The sequence below is a fragment of the Sarcophilus harrisii genome, chromosome 1 (genome assembly GCF_902635505.1).
Source record: "Sarcophilus harrisii chromosome 1, mSarHar1.11, whole genome shotgun sequence".
Taxonomy (NCBI): domain Eukaryota; kingdom Metazoa; phylum Chordata; class Mammalia; order Dasyuromorphia; family Dasyuridae; genus Sarcophilus; species Sarcophilus harrisii.
This window is the reverse complement of record NC_045426.1, coordinates 242,317,143-242,334,945: the sequence shown is the minus strand read 5'-3', so window position 1 is coordinate 242,334,945 and position 17,803 is coordinate 242,317,143. Positions and strand designations below refer to the sequence as shown.

At 32.6% G+C, this 17,803-nt stretch overlaps 1 long non-coding RNA gene across 1 annotated transcript in view; it reads left to right on the top strand.

Moving 5' to 3' along the window:
• LOC116419368 overlaps positions 1-17,362 on the top strand; it is a 46,968-nt gene extending 29,606 nt beyond the window's left edge. Inside the window, exon 5 of the long non-coding RNA XR_004229662.1 lies at positions 16,031-17,362. This is a non-coding gene — a long non-coding RNA (uncharacterized LOC116419368). The remainder of the gene's footprint in view (positions 1-16,030) is intronic.
• The last annotated feature ends 441 nt before the right edge of the window (positions 17,363-17,803 follow it).

Below are 17,803 nucleotides of genomic sequence, written 5' to 3'. Positions count from 1 at the left end.
GTCAAATAAACCTATAAATCTCAAAGTAATGGAAGCTATGGTTTGATATTTAATATTTATAATCATGAGTCTGGGTATCTAGGTGATTCAGTGAAGTGAGTACTGGACCTGAAGTCAGGAAGACTCATCTTCCCGAGTTCAAATGTGACTTTAGACACTTAGTAGCTGTGTGATCCTGGGCAAGTCCCTTAATCTTATTTCCCTCAAGTTCCTCATTTGTAAAATGAACTGGGGAAGGAAATGTCAAACCACTTTGGAGTGGCTTCTTTGCCAAGAAAATCATAAATGAGATTGCAAAGAGCCAGCCACGACTGAAAAAACAGCTGAACTGATTTATGAGTCTAAACCACAGATTTGGAGCCAGAAGGGATTTTAGATGGCATCATGTTATCAGAGCTCCTCATTTTGCAGACAAGGGGTCTAGATTCCGAGAATTTAAGTTCCAGGATCACACAAGTATTAAATATCTGAAGAAGGATTTAAAGCTATATTTTCCTGACTCTAAGACCAGAAATCTATCTGCTATTCATGCTGTGTCTGTCCAGAAAAATTGTCACCTCCCCCAAAAAAGTGAAATTAACCTTCATGTACTGTTCAAGAAGCAGTGAAGGAAGCATGTAATACATTTTAGAAAGATTTTCAAATAAAATTATTGAAAGTTCTTACATTTATAAGAATAAACTTCAATTATCTGGAAATTCATTTCTTTGGAACAGTTCATAAAATAAGAAGTTACTATTTTTCTTTAGAGTGGCTAAACATGTATAAACTATATATATCAAACTGCCCACCAATTTTGGAGAAGGAGAGGTGTGGAAGAGGAGAAAATTTTGAAACTCAAAATCTTATAAAACTGAATAATAAAAATTTTCTTGACACATATAACTGGAGGAAAATAAAATACTTTTTTAAAAATAATAAAAGAAAAAATGGCTAAACCTATGAAAAAGGCTCCTACTAGTATATGCTAAAATAAAGTACATTATTTTCACTGCTCATTCTTTCTTTCTTAGGACTTAAATTGCTTTTTTTCTCTCTGAAAAATCATCATATAGTCAACTTTTTTATTTCTAACAATTACATGAATGCTTTATTCTATTTATTAAATGACATCCTTATAGTTAATAGATCATAATATCTCTGGCAAAAACCACTAAAAGGAACTAAGATTATAAGATGATGAACAGGAAAAACAAAATAAAACCTGACATAAAATGAAGAAAGGTAAATATACTGGCTTATATTTCTATAGATAACATTACAGTTCTACACTTTTCAGGGTCCTCAAAATGTCATTTTCCCACTATCTTTACCTCTGCTTCTCTAGATACTTGAAAAAGACTCAAAGTGAGTGTCATAATTTTGAGGAAATTACTTATCTGTGGCACTATTTTCTTTCTTTCTATACCATGAACAAAGGAGACTAAAAAGAGGATGTTAGGCTTTCTTTATCAAATTATCCAGATGGACGTCAATGTTCATGCACAGAGATCTACTCATTCAATGCACAAATCACATCCCTTGCTGAAACCCAACAATTTCAGAGATGAAGTAGCAATTACATTCTGGCAATAAAATAACAACAACAATTACTGCCAATGATCAGAAATTCATCAACTTATGCAAAACAGAAAACAGATGATTTTTTAAGATGATTATTTCTCCAAGTCACCTAATGATGAGACATAAAATATCTTGAGTAGTCAAATGCTGTTTCTGGCCATGTACCACTTTTAATTGAAAGAAAAAGGTTATAATTGAACCATCTCTCTTTTTTAAAGAACCAAATTTTTTAAAGTATATAATACCAAATCCTTAAGTATCCAAAAACTATTTCCCACCCCTAAATGAAAAGTGTTTCTCTTTCTTTTTGTTTCACTTGGCTATTACTGTTTTTGAAGTAGTGTGGTGCAGTGGATAGAAAACTAGCTTTAAAGCCAGAAGATTTTGCTTCTAAACCCTGCTCAAGTCAATGTTTCAGTGTTCTAGAAAAAAATACAATGTTTTCAACTATAAGTTGCAGTGAGAAATATTTAAATATAAAAAACAGTGTGTATAGAGATACACACACACACACACACACACACACACACACAGACAGGAGAGAGAAGACATGTTAATAAGGGAGAAAAAGGAATAGGTTTGTACAGGGTAGAAAGGACCTCCTTTGGGATCTAAGCCTCACAGAGTAAGTTTGTGATGAACCAAATTTGCATAGTTGAGCCATTCAAGTTGGGTGTGTTCCTCTGTGTGAAGCTAAATGTCTGGGACAGAGCCAAGTACTTTCAGAGTCTCTTCACCCAGGACTTCCCTAAAGCAAAGCAATCATAGGACCAGCTCCAATCCAATCCCTTATTCCTATACCCTTACAAAAGAAACCTGTAGTCCTTTGGAACTACTTTAAACATATTTAAAACAAAATACAAATCTATTTTTTTTCCTGCTTAACTTCTAAGAGACCTACAAACCCAGAGTGGAAAGAAATGAGTAACATTAATTGCTCAAACTGACTTAAAAAAATTTCTTTGTTTGGAAAAAAAAAAAAAAGCTTGAATTTATATAGTTCATGGAATGAACTACAAGATTTATGAAACTCAATTACATTTTTAAAATTTTGATAGCTTCATTTGGTAGCAAAACATAATTCATGTTGATATCAAAGCAAAACTTTTTTTTTTCTTCATGGAGAATTGGTATATTCTATTTTAAGGGTAGCTCCCCAAAAGCATTCTCTCATCAGTTCATTTTGCTGCCACCTGGAGTTTCATTTGGGAAATCTCAGACTATTAGGTCATAGTGTTAATGTAAATACTCAAGGTAATAATACTTATCTACATGACATAATGAATATACATAAAAAATTCACAGTAGTTTCCTAATAATTGATATTATTTTTCTCTGCAATGAGTCCCAACTTTCTTGCAGTGTCCCATATAGTCTCTTAGTGCAACTGTGCAGCCTCTATTCAAAGATGGGAAATCAAACTTGAGGTTGCTAGAGAAGCAACTTCCTTCCCTTTGCAAATACGATGTCTAAGTATCTCATGGAACAGAGCCAAGATAGTGGAATAGAAGCAACTATTATAGTAAGTTTCATGGCAAATGTTAGAGTCCTTTCTCTGGAGAACATTTTTTTTTCCTTTTTTTAAAAAAATAGTATTTTATTTTTTCAAATGCATGCAAAGGTAGTCTTCAATATTAATCTTTTGTTCCAAATTTTTCTCTCTCTTTTCTTCCTTCCCCTCTCCCCAAGACAGCAAGTAATCCAATATAAGTAAAATGTGCAATCCTTCTAAACATATTTCTATATATGTTATGTTGTACAAAAAATCAAATCAAAGGGGGAAAAACACGAGAAAGGAAAAAAAAACAAATAACACAAAAAAGATGAAAATATTATGCTTTGATCCATATTCAGTCTCCATAGTTTTCTCTGGATGCTGATGGCACTTTCCATCATAAATCTATTGGAATTGCCTTGAATCACGTCATAGTTGAGACAAATTCATCAAAGTTGATCATAATCTTGCTAGTGTGTATAATGCAGAGATCACTTTTTAAAATATCTTGGAATTAATAGATGATTGATCATTGATAGGAACTGTATTTCCTAGGGCCCTAATACATAGCTAGAGCTAGTTTTTCCTAAGGTCTTATCTCAGTCAGGTTTGTCTAGCTTTTCTTTTAAAAAGACTTCTGGGTCTTGTGGACAATAAAATGAATGATTAGACTTTTTCTTTGATCCTCCCAAACTCTCAAAATCCTCCCTTCCCCCAAAAGGAAATATGAATAAGAAGTAAAGTAATTGCAATAGTCTCCATAGGCAAAAACACCAAGAAATCTATTGCTATAACAACCTGATGAATTCACACAGCTATGCCCAATTTTCTCCATCTGAGAAAGATTTTTTCTATATAGTCACCTTCTATAGTCTATATATAAAAAACCCTTCTCAATCAAGAATAACAGTGCACTACAATGCTATAACACTCAGAGATCTAAGGAAATAGAAAACTCAGGAAGATGGGCAACATATGTTAGACTCTACCATATCTGAATGAAAGGGGGTTGGAATCCTGTCAGAATCAGTTGTGTTTTAAGGCAGAGGATGATGTAGATGAAAAGTAAATTCTACAACAAAGGAAGCATTTGAGAGATCTTTGAGGTACAGCCATGAGATATCCATAATCAAATGTGAAGAAGTCAGAAGGTAAAGATAGGGAAATGTAAGAAAAAAGAAGCAAAATTTTAAACAATCTCAGAAGAAAGAAAATTCAGTTGAAAATCTTGAATACAAACATATAAATCAAGAGAGAAAAAATGTTAAAAACAAAGGTGGAGATAGCCAGATCAAATAAAAATGTTCAAATATCTTAAAATAAAGATTGCAAAAGAAAGGAAAATTAATTAACACATGATGAGAAAATAGTTTGTGTATTCTAAAGAAGTAATGAAATCATAATAAGATGTTCTCAAATATTTAAAAAAAATAAAAATCAAAGAAGTAGAATTTCTGGCCTACAAAGGATAAATAATTGGTAGAATAGAAAAACTTGATTCTATGATGGCAAATTTCTTCATAGAAACAACAGAGAGAACAACGTCTTGGAAATACACACAAATAGGAGTGAAGGATTATCTGGAAGAAAAGAAGGGAAAAAGCTACAATATTAAAAGAATACATAATGTCTATATATATGCAATATGAAACTTTTTAAGATATAATGTGTAGAGAAGGATGATAGGTCTCCCAGAAAAACAGGCAAGTTCAAAAAAATCTGAACATTGTAATGCAAGAAATAATAAAAGATAATTGCCCAGAACTTCTGTATGCCCATCAAAAGAATCAAACACCCCTAAAAAAAAAGACCTATACTGTATATTACTAGACACAAAATATTTAAATCCAACAATTCTAAAGATCAAAACCAAATGCTTTAAATGATCAAGAGAAAGACATTAAAATATAAAGAAAAACAAATTCAAATAACAGAGGGTTATTCTGTACCCACCTGAAATCATGGAAAGAAATAAAATAATGTATTTCAAAGATTAAAGAAGCTCACCATGAAAACCTTAATCATTAATGAAAGAGATGAACATTCAATAAAAGAAGTAAATTTGAAGGTTTTCTACCAAAAAAGGAAAGACAAATGTGATAATTTACTTTGCAGACACTCCTAGCAAAGAAATAAAAGAAAGTCAAATAAAATGGGCAGTTAGGTTGCTTAATGGTTAGAGTGAAGGACTAGAGTCAGAAGGACTCTTTCTTAAATCTTCCTAAATTAGAATATGACCTCAAACACTTATTAACTTTCTGAACATGGGTAAGTTACTTAAACCTGTTTTATCTCAGTGTCCTCTTTTGTAAAATGAACTGGAGAAGGAAATGGCAAACATTTTCAATATTTTTGCTAAGAAAACCCCAAATGTGGTCATGAAGAGCCAAACAGGACTAAACAACAACAATGACCAAACAATACTATAAAGGAAAGCATAAATAATGGAATAAATTACAATGGAGAAAAATCAAAAGAGATATTAGGTTGAAAATAAAAAAAAACAACAATAATAAAATAACAATGAGATAATTAAGAGACTTCTCTCTAAAAGTACTCAAAAACAAAAAAGGTGAAGAAAGCAGAATTTAAATAAAAATGATGATCATCTGGAAAAATTGTGAATTAAACCTCACAATATCCTATCAATAAATGAATTAATGTTTGTTTGTGAAACTAAATTGTACAATGAGGGAAATCACAAAAGATCAGGGGGAAGACAGGAGAAAATGGGAATATGTGAAATACCCAAGAAAGTCAATGATAAATAATGAATTGGAAATATCTCCTATAACTTTTCAGGAAGAAAAAAAAAAAAAACTTTGGGGAAATGGGTGAGGCATAAAAGTGAGGCACTGAAACAGAAGGAAAGAAAAAGACAAATTTCCATTGAGTAACAGGTCCCAGCAAAAAATATTCCTGTGGGAGGAGAGGTATTCTGTAATGGGAGATGGGGACTTTACAGTTGGTATAATCTATAAGAATTCTTTGCTCAGAAAACTACTACTTCTGAGGGAATCTTGTGCTTCTATTGACAACATCCTGCCTTAAGATAAGGGGGATCAGAGTTCCTAGTGAAATCTGATGTCCCAAAAGGTGACTCAGAAAGATTTAATGGCAAACTGGGAAGAAAAATGAAAACAAGGAAAGGAAGAATTAATGATCAGGGACACAGGAAAACTTCTACAATGGGACAACCCTTTTCTGTTCTCTAGCTCCTTCAAGAATTAATACTTATAAGAGTAAGGAATAAGCAGTTTTAAGGGAGAATGTGGCCAGACCTGCAAGGCAATAATAGGAATTGTTTAAAGGAGGGAACTCAAAATAGGTAGTTAGGAACTTAATTCCACCAGGAATAAAGAAACTAACAAAGGAATAAATAAATGAGAACTATGGATCAGAGACTAAAAGTAATCTAGACAGAAATAGAAAAATAGTGTAGAAAGAAACTAGGGCAGCTCACTTTGGGAAAGAACTGGAAATTGCAGGAATATCCATCAATTGGGAAATAACTAAATAAGTTGTAGCATATAATTGTGATGGAATGCTATTGTGCTATAAGAAATGATGAGCTCAATTGTAATGTCCTGGCTAGCTTTCTGGAGGACCTTGAGACCAGCCTTGATCTTAATGGAGGAGTGCAGGAGGCAGGAGAGCCATTATGAGGCTGGTCAAAAATGGAATGTCTCATTTTTAGTCCTTCTCAGCCCTTAAATACCTTGGTATGATTACATCATTATGGCACACCATGTAAATGTGAACTAGAGAACCATTATATCACTGGGCTAAGTACTAAGTATATGGATACTAAAGAACCATCATCTCATCAATTCCACTGAATTATCACCTTGTTGTAAGTAAACTTGTTTCAGGTAGACTTCTACAAAGTTCTGGCCCTCTACATTCAATGATTTTAGAAAAACATGGAAAGACTTGCATGAAATAATAAAGAGTGAGATGAGCAGAACCAAAGAACATTGAATATGTAAGAGCAATATTGATTTGAGTGACTTCGAACAAACAAGTTATGTAACTACTATGAAAACCCAAATTAACTATAAAGAATATATGAAGATGCTATAGCATCCAAAGATGAGATCCTGGGTTACTAGGTGTGGTTGGTGAGAAAGCCTGAAGTACTAATAAAATTATAATACTCCCTGAGGAGAGCAGGTAAGGGTACTAATGGGGATCAGCTCAGCCTTACAGTCTTACCCTGGTGGAGGTCTTTGGAAATCGCATTACTGTATCTAATCAAAAAGTCAAGTTATGATGTCAAATCCCCAAGGTTAAATTTCCCCTATAAATCTACCTATGGCCTAAGCCATCTTTGCTAGAATCCCTTTTTAGCTGGCCATGCACTGTCTCATGGTGTCTTTCTCTTCTTCCTTCTCCCCATGCCTCCTGGTGTCTTTCTCCTTGCTATAGCTAGCTCATTTAGAGTGCTAAATCCCTTTTAAGGTTAGCCTGCCAATAAGTGGTGTATTCCCCTTCTTTTGCTAATAACTTTTGAGGTTAGTCTGCTAAACTTCTCTATGGATTTAGCTTGCCAATTAATGGCATATTCTAACCTTACGATGTATTCCCTTCTTTCTGGTTAATTGTGAGTTCCTCTTGCCTTTTCCCTTGCTAATTGTTAAAACCCCTTTGCTTGCTAACTATATACTCTCCATATACCATTACCTGGCACAAAGATATCAAAAATATATGTATAAGGGCAGAAACAGTAATTTTATCTTTAATAAACCATAATGCCAAAAAAAGTAAAAGTAATCAGTTTAGGCAGCACAAACAAAAACAATAAAACCAAATAATGACAATAAAATTCTAAATAATGAGTATGTCAAAGAATAAATCACAGAAACAATAATCATGTGAAAATGATGTTGATAAAACAACATTTTGGGGATTTAACTAAAGCAGTATTTACTGAATTATTTCTATCCCTATCAACACAATTAATAAAATTTTTAAAAAGACTAAGGAACTGTGTATGCCTTAAAAAATTTTGAAAGCCAACAAGAAACTCAAAAGAAACAGAGCTATTAATAAAGTAAAAGATACATAAACTAGAAATCAAAAAGACCATAGAAATCATGAAAAAATTAAAAGTAGTTCTCAAAAAAAAAACTAATCAAACTGATAGCCCATTAGCCAACCTAATTCAAATGAAGAGGGCAGAAAATCAAATCAATGAAACAGAAAATGAGCAAGGTGAAATCACAACAAATCAGAAATTAAAAGAATGGCCAAAATCTATGAAGCAGATAGATACTTATGGACTTGAGAACAGAAAAGAAATAGATTAATACCTTCAGAAGCAAAACAACCAAGTAAAATGCTGCTAAAATACTGAGGTTTCATCTCACACATTGCAAATTGGCAAATATGACAAAAGAAGGAAAGATTCAATGTTAGAGGGGTTATGAGAAAATAAATACACTAAGGCATTGTTGGTGGTTCTTGAATAAGCAAAATGATTCTGGATACCAATTCTGAATTATGCAAATGAAGTATCTAAAATGTCAATCCTCAGAGACCCAGAGACTGCAAGGAGGTCATTGATAAAAAGAAATCCCCATGTTCATCAAGATATTTATAACAGCATTTTACCCAAGTTAAAATTGCCGATTACCTAATCTCAGAAAAGGAAGTAGAACTAATTGTTAAGGTGCTACCAAAGTGAGATGAAGAGTGGGGAAGTATCTCCTATTTCTGCTGGACTTACACAATAAACTTTTAAATAGCAAATGGTACTAGTACAGCATAGATTATTGTCAAAAATTTAAAAAGAAAGTACTCTTCCAGACTGTTTCTATGAGACAAATATTGTCCTAATAACTAAGCCAGTGAAAGATAAAACAAAGGAAAAATATAGACAAATACATTAATAAATATAACTTTAGGGAGCAGCTAGATGGCACAGTGTATAGAGCACCAACCCTGGAATTAGGAGGATTAAAATTTGACCTCAGACATGTAACACTAATTGTGTGACCTTGGGCAAATCACTCAACCCCAACTGCCTTGCCAAAAAACAAAAAACAAAACAAAACAACCCCCCTCACCCCCAAAAAAGAACCCTCTAAAAATATCACAAGAAATAAATATCTTAATCCAAAAGTAAGAATCATGTGATAGGTCCAGTGATTTCTTGAGGCATCTTTCCTGACCCTGACATAGCTTCTCCCTCTCTCCTCCCAGAACCTAATTGGCTCCACTTTCCCTGATTCAACTTCCTGGTCTGGGAAATTAAAGATCTCAGAGCAATAAGCAACTCTCAGACTTGACCCAAGAACATATGAGTCACAATACCTGATAACTGAGTAACTAAATGCTTTGCCAGATGGAGTCCAGGGTCAGAATAGGGTGGGGTAGGTGACCATATAATCTAAGTACCATTGTATTTTTGTTGCACAAGGGTTGCTGTATTAAGGAAAAGTGAACCTCTTCTTTTGTTTACTATTCAGTGATTTGCCAGTGCCTTATTTGTCTCCACATCAAATATGAACTAAAAGGATGCTAATGTTTGAGAGGTGAATACAACAAATCATACACAATGACGACACACTAGCTTTTCAAAAAAACCAAAAAAAAAAAAACAAAACAGGAGTAAAGTAAGACCATTCTATCCATTATTATTTGTCATAATTCTAGAAATGTTAGCAATAGCAATAAGACAAAAGATAGTTGCTAAAACCATAAAAAAGGCAAAGATGAGATAGAACTTTGCTTTTTTTATGACAATATGACTTATAAAATCCTAGGGAATTAGAACAGATACTGAGTTTCAGCAAAGTTATAGGCTATAAAATAAACTTACAAGTATCAACAACATTTCTCTGTAATAAAAACAAAATTCAAGAGAAAAGAAAGGAAAATCCATTGTAATAACTACAAAATGTATAAAACATTGGATATCAAGCTGTAACTTTCCAATAGATAAGTGGATGAAGGATATAAACATATAATTCTCAAAAGAAGAATCGCAAACTAATAGCAACCATATGAAAGAATCAGTGATAAGAGAAATGCAAACCAAAAACAACCCTGAGGTTTCATTGCCTACCCTGAAAATTGAGCAAAGATGTCAAAAGAAGGAAACAGTTAATTTTAGAGGAATTATGGGAAAATAAACACATTAAAGTATTGTTGGTGGGTTGTGAACAAGTCAAATGATTCTGGATAACAATTTGGAATTATGCAAATTAGTCAGTTCTCAGATACCCAGAGGCTTGCAAGGAGGTCATTGATAAGAAGAAAGTCTCTGTTTTGACTAAGATGTTTATAGCAGCATTTCTTTTAATGGAAGCAAAGAATTCGAAACAAGTAGATACTTAAAGATTGGGTAATGGCTAAACAAATTGTGGTACATGACTGTAATGGAAAACATTTGCATAATATAAAATATAGAAACATTTGTATAATCTAATGCAAAGTAAGCAGTGCCATGAAAACAACATATATGCTAATTGAAATAATGGAATTAAGAGAGAAAAACTACTTTATTTGATTGTGAGGTTTTTATGTCCTAATACTGAGTCAATTTTTGTGTAGGTGCCATATAACATTGAGAAGAAAGTATATTCATTTCTATCCACATTCAGTTTTCTCCAAAGGTCTATCATACCTAACTTTTCTAAAATTCTATTCAGCTCCTTAAGTTCTTTCTTGTTTATTTTATGGTTAGATTTATTGCGTTCTGATAGAGGGAGGTTGAGCTCCTCCCCACCCCCATTATAGTTTTGGCATCTATTTTTTCTTGCAACTCATTTAATTTCTTTTCTAAGAATTTGGATGCTGCACTACTCAATGCATATGTTTAGTATTGATATTACTTCATTATCTATGGTACAGTTTTATAAGATGTAGTTTCCTTCCTTATCTCTTTTAATTAGATCTATTTTTGCTTTTGCTTGATCTCAGATCAGGGTTGCTACCCCTGCTTTTTTTTTTTTTTTTTTTTAACTTCAGCTGAAGCATAATAGATTCTGCTGCAGCCTTTTTCTTTCTTTCTTTCTTTCTTTCTTTTTTTTTTAACTCTCTATGTATCTCTCTGCTTCAAATGTGTTTTTTATAAACAACACATTATAGGATTCTGGCTTTTAATCCACTCTGTTACCTGATTCTGTTTTATGGAAGAGTTCATCTCATTCACATTCACAGTTAAGATTACTAACTGTATTTCCGACTATCCTATTTTCCCCAATTATGCTTTTCTTTTTCCTTTCACTCTTTCCCTCCTCACTAGTGTTTTGTTTCTGATCAACACTTCCCTCAATGTGCCCTTCCTTTTCCCAGCCCCGTATTTCTTATTCTTTTCCCCTTCTACTTTCTTAGAGTAAGACAAATGCCTTTAGAGAGTTAGGAGTCTACAGCTGTGAAACATTGCACATATTGTCATAATTTTTCAATATATAGATCAATTTTGCTGATTTTTTTCTTTTTTGAATTTCATTATAATATTGATTGTACTTGGAGAGGGGGATAAGTAGGGGGAAATTTAGGCAATATAAAATCAAAACATTTAAATAAAATTTTATTAAATGGTATATAAGAAAGAGCCCTGAACAGGTAGGGAAACCAGAATTCTTTCTGGTTGTGTGACTTTTGTGTAAACCACTAAAACTCTGTAAGTATCAGTTTCTTCATCTATAAAATGAAGGGTTTGGACCAAATGATCTCTAAGTTTTATCAAAGCAGTCGGTTTCTGTGACTTACTTCTCTGCTTTTGGTCTTCATCAGTGACATCTCTGCAGATGTCAGTTATTCTCAGGTGAGATTAACAAAGCGTTCCTTTATTTCTATCACGAAAAGCAAAAGAAATGCTATTGCTATTACCATTGATGAAAAATTGAGTTCCCTATCCTATGCCTCTTTCTTTGTAGGATATTGCATCTTTTATGTTTTGAAAGGACTGTTTTTTAAAGCTTTTTGTTTTCAAAATATATGCATGGATAATTTTTCAATGTTGCCTTGAATAGCCTTGTGTTTCAGATTTTCCCCTCTTTCCCCCCATCCTTTTCTCTAGATGGCAAGCAATGCAATATATTTTATGCATGTTAAAATATATGTTAAATTCAATATGTGTAAATATATTTATACAATTCTCTTGCTGCACAAAAAATGAGATCAAAACGGAAAGAAAATGAGTAAGAAAACAAAATGCAAGCAAACAACAACAAAAAGAGCAAGAATTCTATGTTGTAATCCACATTCAGTTCCCCCAGTTCTCTCTCTGGGTGTAGATGGCTCTCTTCATTACAAGATCATTGGAAATGTCATCAATCATATCATTGTTGGAAAGAGTCATGTTCATCAGAATTGATTGTTCTATAATATTCAAGTTACCATATACAATGATCTCCTGATTCTACTAATTTCACTTAGCATCAGTTCATTAAGTCTTTCCAGGCCTCTCTAAAATCCTCCTCCTCATCATTTCTTATAGAACAATAATATTCCATAACATTCATATACCGTAACTTATTCAGCCATTCTCCAACTGATGGGCATACACTCAGTTTCCAGTTTCCTGCCACTATGAAAAGGGCTGCCACAAACATTTTTGCACATGTAGGTCCCTTTCCTTCCTTTAAAATCTTTTTGGGATATAAGTCCAATAGAAACATTACTGGATCAAAGGGTATGCATAGTTTGATAACTGTTTGGACATAGTTCCAAATTGTTCTCCAGAATGGTTGGATCCATTCATAGTTCCACCAACAATGTATCAGTGTCCCAGTTACCCCCACATCCCCTCTGACATTCATCATTATCTTTTCCTGTCATCTTAGCCAATCTGACAGGTGTATAGTGATATCTCAGAGTTCTCTTAATTTGCATTTCTCTGATCAATGGTGATTTAGAACACCTTTTCATATGATTAGAAATGATTTTAATTTCTTCTTCTGAAAATTATCTGTTCATATCCTTTGACCATTTATCAATTAGATAATAGCTTGAATTCTTATAAATTTGAGTCAATTCTCTATGTTTTAGAAATGAAGCCTTTATCAGAACCTTTAAAATGTTTTATTGCTTCCCTTCTAATATTGTCTGAATTAATTTTGTTTGCACAAAACCTTTTTGATTTAATATAATCAAAATAATCTATTTTGTGTTCAATTATGAGTTCTAGTTCTTCTTTGGACACAAATTCCTTCCTTCTCCACAGATCTGAGAGGTGGACAATCCTATGTTCTTCTAATTTGCTTATACTATCACTCTTTATGTCTAAATCATAAATCCAGTTTGACCTTATCTTGCTATGTGGTGTTAGGTGTGGGTCAGTGCCTAATTTCTTCCATATGGTTTCCAATTTTTCCAGTAATTTTTGTTCAAATAGTGTGTTCTTATCCCAAAAGCTGGGGTCTTTGGGTTTGTCAAATACTAGATTGCTATAGTTATTGACTATTTCATCCTGTGATCCTAACCTATTCTATTGATCAACTATTCTATTTCTTAGCCAGTACCAAATGTTTTGATGACTGTTGCTTTATAATATAGTTTTAGGTCTGGGAGAGCTAGGCTACCTTCATTGGCTTTTTTCCCCTTGAAATTCTTGACCTTTTGTTCTTTCAGATGAAGTTTGTTATTTTTTTCTGGATCTATGAAATAATTTCTTGGAGTGTCATTGGTATGTCACTAAATAAGTAGATTAATTTATGTAGTATTGTCATTTTTAATTATATTTGCTAGGCCTGCCTATGAGCATTTGATATTTTTCTAACTGATTAGATATGACTTTATTTGTCTGGAAAGTATTTTGTGATTGTGTTTATATAATTCCTGCCTTTCCCTTGGCAGATAGATTGCTAAATATTTTACACTATCAATAGTTATTTTGAATGGAATTTCTTTTTGTATTTCTTGCTGTTGGACTTTGTTGGTAATATACAAAAATGCTGATGATTTATGTGGATTTATTTTGTATCTTGTAACTTTGCTAAAATTGTGAATTGTTTCTAGTCGTTTTTTAGTTGATTCTCTAAGTTCTCTAAGTATACCATCATATCATCTGCAAAGAGTGATAATTTGGTTTCCTCATTACCTACTTTATTTTCTTTAATCTCTTTTTCTTCTCTTATTACCAAAGCTAACATTTCAAATAAAATATTGAATAGTAATAATGATAGTAAGCAACCTTGTTTCACTCCTGATCTTCTTGGGAATGGTTCCAGTTTGTCCCCATTACATATGATGCTTGCTGATGGTTTTAAATAGATGCTACTGATAATGTTAGGAAAAATCCATTTATTCCTATAATCTCTAGTGTTTTTAATAGGAATGGGTGTTGGATTTTATTAAATGCTTTTTCTGCATCTATTGAGATAATCATGTGATTTTTGTCAGTTTGATTATTGATATAGTTAATTATGCTAATAGTTTTCTTGATATTGAACCAGCCCTGCATTCCTGATATAAATCCTACTTAGTCATAGTGTATTATCCCAGGGATGACTTTCTGTATTCTCATTGCTAATATTTTATTTATGATTTTTGCCTCAATATTCATTAGAAAACAGATCTATAATTTTCTTTCTCTGTTTTCACCTTACCTCATTTAGTTATCAGCACCATATCTGTGTCATAAAATAAATTTGGTAGGACTTCTTCTTTCCCTATTTTTTCAGATAGTTTATATAGTATTGGAATTAATTGTCCTTTAAATGTTTGGTAGAATTCATATGTAAATTCATATGGCCCTGGAGATTTTTCTTAGGGAATTGATTAATAACTTGTTCTATTTCTTTTTCTAAAATAGGACTATTTAAACAATTTATTTCCTCTTCTGTTAACCTGAGCAACCTATATTTTGTAGATATTCCTCCACTTCACTTAGATTATCAAGTTTATTGCCACATAGTTGGGCAAAATAACTCTAATTATTGCTCTAATTTCCTCTTCATTGGTGGAAAATTCTCTTTTCATTTTTGAGACTAACAATCTGATTTTCTTCTTTCCTTTTTCTAATCAAATTAACTAAAGGTTTATCTATTTTGTTGGTTTTTTCATAAAACTAACTCTTAGTTTTATTTATTAATTCAATAATTTTTCTTATTTTCAATTTTTAAATCTCTCCTTTTATTTTCAGAATTTCAAATTTGGTATTTAATTAAGGATTTTTAATTTGTTCTTTTTCTAGCTTTTTTAGTTGTAAGCCCAATTCATTGATCTTCTCTTTCTCTATTTTATACAAGTAAGCATCTAGAGATAATAAAATTTCCCCTAATAACCACTTTGGCTGCATTCCACAAATTTTGGTATGTTGTCTTATTATTGTCATTCTCTTGGGTGAAGTTGTTGATTGTGTCTATGATTTGCTGTTTCACCTATTCATTCTTTAGGATTAGATTATTTAATTTCCAATTTTTGGTCTATTTTCTTCTGGCATTGTATTGCATCTGATTTTTATTGCATCATGATCAGAAGCCTGTTTTGACTGAAATTTTGGTTCTATTAAGAAATTACTCATAGCCAAATGGTTGTATTCCCAATGTCTTAGTTAGTAATTGTGGTGTTAACAATACCAATAAAATATATCTGTTAGTTATATAGTATTTACCAATTAACATGCCACATATGCTACTTGAGTGTTATGTAGTATGTATAATCTTCTGTGTTTCTGCCAAAAAAAAATGGTAGAGAAAATGAGTAAACAATAACTAAAAGTTACCAAAAACGACCAGTAGAGGGCACTTAGTACAAGTGAATGAAGTCACTTATTATCCTGTGATGGATGCTGAGATGCTTTTTTCCTCCAACAATAGTAACTTAATTTACCCTGCCAATTTGTTTTGTCATGCCTATAATATGCCAAAATTTAGACTCAATAGAGATAGTATAATTTACATTTTACTATGTGTAAGAATCTTAAAATATAAGTACTAGTTGTTGATAATGATTTTTCTAGATGATGGATAGACAATAGATATAATTCAAGTTTGTTTGTTTGTTTTTTTTTTACAGAGAAACTTCTTGTTAAGATGACCACATGAATAGTTGCTGAGGAGCCTCTCTCTCTTAGAATTATTCCAGCAAAAATCTAAAAAGAGCAGAAGACCAAAAAATGATCAAGAAGTTTAAAAAGAAGCTAGTGCTTTCACCAGCCAAGGAATGCCCCCCAAAACTGTCTTTAGGAGGGCTAAACAGAACCAGATCCAGAAGCATAGCAGGTCAAAATTCTGATATTGCAGTCTTAGTGAGTGAGGTGAGATTTAATTTTTAAATAAAGAGAAAAATGAGAGACAAAGAAAGACAGAGACAAGATAGTCAAATAGACAGAGAGGGATACAGACATAGAGACAGAGACAGAGAAAGAAGGAAAGAGAGAGACACACAGAGAGAAGAGATAGGAGACAGAGAGAGATAAAGGCAGAGAGAAAGAGACAGAGAGAGACAGATAGAGTGCACATGATACAGAAAAACTAGCAAATATGTAGCTTTAAAAAATACCATCTGTAGGTACTGATTTTTCCCAAAGCCTGAGACATGCCATTGTAATGGCACCTGAAGATTGTAGTATTCCACCAAGCTAAATCAAGTCAATAAGCATCTATTAAGCACTTAGTATGCACAGACAGGAGTGTCCAGAGTGGCCAAATTTCCCAAACTTGAGAGTTCCACTAGCCTCAGATCCTCTATCATCTGGGGTTGTAGATATGTGAATGAATCAATAACATCATAACAATCATAACCATGAGATGAAATAATTTTCAAAAAGGAACAGACTAGCAAAGTGCATTAAAAAACAGAATCCAATAATATATTGAACTTAAGAACACACTTGACAAAAAGTAAAATTAAATACATTTTGCTTTGTTAAAATATGTTTTGAGTAAAGTTGAAAAAGCAGAGGTGACAATCATTACCTGCTTAATCTGAATTAGGCACCAATAAAAAGAGACATGATCAAAAGGGATAAACAGAGAGATTTACCTATGCTTAAAAGGACTAGAGATAAAAAATAATATCAGTTTAAAATATATGCCTCAAGTGAAATAGCATTTAAATAACTAAAGAAATAATTACTCATATTACAGAGAGAAATAGAAAGATAAATTGTGAGAGCTAAGGACTTGAAAACACACCTTTCAGAGTAAGACCAAAATCTAACAAAAAAGAAGAAAAAAATAATAAACATCTGAATAGATTATTAGAAAAGTTAGATATGATAGTTTTTTGGGGGGCTACTGAGTGAGAATTGAAAGAAATATACATATTTTAGGTGTGCATAATGTGACAAAAATTAGCCATTTACTAGAACATCAAAACAGAAGTAAATGCAGAAAAACCAGAATATTAAAAAGTCTTTCTTAACTACAATATTGGTCATACCTTTCATAACAAAGTCATTCTGAATTCTTGTAGGTCATCATCCAAATCTCTTACCCCACCCCACCACCTAATTTCTTAGCATAGTATCAAAAACTACTCAATACTTTCACTGTGCCCTATGCAATGCTTGTTTCATAGGCAACAAACTTCCTTTTATCCTAACTCTTTTTTCCTCCTCCCACTTCTTCCATCTACTTGCTTTCAATGAAACTTGGTTCTTCCCTAATGACACAGCCTGCCTGGCACCCTTTTACAGGACTAGTTAGACTTTTGTTCATTCCTCTGGCTCACTGGTTGAGATAGGGGATTTGGATTACTCCTTGTTCCCCATTACCACTTCCATGATATTCCCCATCCCCCAAATTCCATCACTCAATAATTGCTCCTTTGCTATTTATATTTACC